Genomic DNA, 2,386 nt, shown 5'->3' on the forward strand with positions numbered 1-2,386 from the left:
TGGACTGTTATACTTGTGTATCTGTGATTGAACCAGTTGGTTGGAAGTGGAATTATTTCAAAAAATTCATAAGATATTTCAGATTAAAAGTTATTGGAGAATAATTATAACAACATGTTAAATTTATCATGTTTTAATTCATTTATACTTTTAGATGTAATTTTAAATAATTTGTAGAAATGATACAGCTTATTTGTTCAAAGCAGAGAGATTATAATAAAGCAATCTGTTGGAAAATTTGATTGGTGGTCTAACGGTGTGTTACCAATGCCAAAAGATAAGAATCAGTTTAGTGTAAGAATTAATTTTTAGATGTATAGTCAAGGAATTATATATAAAAAAAAAATTACAAAATTTAAAATCACTTATTGTTTAATAACCAACAGATGATGATATCTTTTTCACAGTTACATCATTACAGAACACTTATTGACATGGTAACTGATGCTATGGAATGGATAAAGCACCCATGACTATCATGTTCAACATCTAAAAAGTGGGTAAGATTTGTTTTTGTTGGGGAGGGGCTAGATATGTTTTTCTTTTATATACATTACCAACAATGCAAAACATTAATGTCACCACAGTATTTGAGGATTTTCAAGATCAAATACTTGTTTATAAATAAACAAAAATGTAACATGTTATTGTCAACTATCCTGTTGCTATACCTTATTTGTTGGTCATTTTCTGTAGTACAAATACCTAAAGGAAGCATGTTATGAAGTTTTTATTACCCAGTATAACTAAATTATAAGTTAACCCTTCATACTGGGCAAGGCTCTTTTGAGTATTTCCTTTTAGAATTACTGTGTTACATTAAAAATTCAGACAACTTTATTATCAACATATGTCAATAAACTTGGCATGAAAATGTATTTTATAATTCAAATTTCTGTGTCATTTAAATTTCAATATGTTCCTTTTGTAGAATGTAACACATAGATACCAACCAGCCTATCAAGAAATTTGGAGGGAAGGAAGCTCTTCTTTTTCTTTCTTTATCCATAGCATAAATAGAAATCAATATTATATATCCAAATTAAAAAACATTATCTTTAACGTAATGAAAATCAACAACATTCTGTACAGTTAGTTATGCTGACACAAAAATATAATTAATGTAAATTACCATTGAAATAAAAAATAAATTGCAGTTAAATCACATATTAGGAGAACAATAAAATGTCACTATAATTAAAAAAAAAACTCACTCTTTTTCTTTTGAGTGAAACAGGTTATCGCAAAGGTTTGTCATTTAATTAATGGAGTTATCCATAACTTCTAGTTAACATAAAAAAAACTAAATAATATTAATAACTCATGTAAGGAAACTTTAACATAAAAATTAGATCTCTAGTTGTTGTATTTATACTACTATTAGTAGAGTGCCATGTACTCCTTCCACATTGGCTTTACTTTGGTGGGGCTATGTCCCTCAAAATAAATATTGAAGGTTAAAATGTTTCTTTGCCCCTTTTAACTCAGTGCTTATGGTTAAAAGGTTTCTTTTGGGTTTTCTGAAGCAAGCAACTAGATATCTTAAATACCATTTAAAATTTGAAGTACCAGATATGTTTTTATAAGATGCAATGGGGTATTTAAAATAACATCTATAATTTTAATGTAGACTTTTATGGTTCTAGAAAGATGTTGCAGGATATCTTCAGTCTCATCCAGATTTCAAACCCAACCCAATGAAAAATTTCCTAAGCAAATGAGAAAAAGAACTAAAGGATTGATATGATGGAAAACCACAATGCCCTCCAAAGTAATGCCATTTTTTGTCCAGTCTCTCTCACTGTACAATTATTAGCGCACTACTTGTAATTATGAATAGATTTTTTGAATTTATGATAACATCATGCTGTATCTATTAATCATTAGAAAAAAATGTTGAATTCTTCTCAGTAACTAGATACTAAATAGTTTCAAATTTGTTTCAAGATTTAGGACATTATACTGTTTCTCATTGTTTAACATCCTAGCTCTGGATACAGACTATTTTCTTGAAATATGCTACATGAATTCAAGGATATGTGAATTAAAGATGTGAGAAACTTATAAACGATAGATATTACTAAGTGTAGTTGAACAAGAAACTTGCAACAGTGAAGCCCAAAAGGAGACATACTTTATAATGAGTTTTATGAATTGTGTTATATTTAAAATAATATCTGTTAAACATTAAAGCTAATATAACTAAAAGTTTATTAACATCTACAAAAACTGCACCATCCACTAAAACGTTAGTTTGAATTTGGCAATACACATCTTACATAGAAAATAGTATATATATATATATATATATATATATATATATATATATATATATATTGTTTGTTGTTTACTTTACTTTTATTTTACTTTTAATTTTACTTTATTA

The 2,386-nt window shown here is 27.1% G+C and overlaps 1 long non-coding RNA gene across 3 annotated transcripts in view; it reads left to right on the plus strand.

Annotated features, from left to right (window-relative positions):
* The window catches only part of LOC111085354, a 4,656-nt gene extending 2,353 nt beyond the window's left edge, over positions 1–2,303 (plus strand). For 2 of the 3 annotated variants that reach the window (XR_002610204.1, XR_002610205.1), the window contains exons 3-4: positions 408–496; positions 932–2,303. This is a non-coding gene — a long non-coding RNA (uncharacterized LOC111085354). Of the gene's footprint in view, positions 1–407; positions 501–931 lie in introns of all 3 variants that reach the window. The other variant, XR_002610206.1, reaches the window with a different exon arrangement.
* The last annotated feature ends 83 nt before the right edge of the window (positions 2,304–2,386 follow it).

Source organism: Limulus polyphemus, unplaced genomic scaffold (genome assembly GCF_000517525.1).
Source record: "Limulus polyphemus unplaced genomic scaffold, Limulus_polyphemus-2.1.2 Scaffold345, whole genome shotgun sequence".
Taxonomy (NCBI): Eukaryota; Metazoa; Arthropoda; class Merostomata; order Xiphosura; family Limulidae; genus Limulus; species Limulus polyphemus.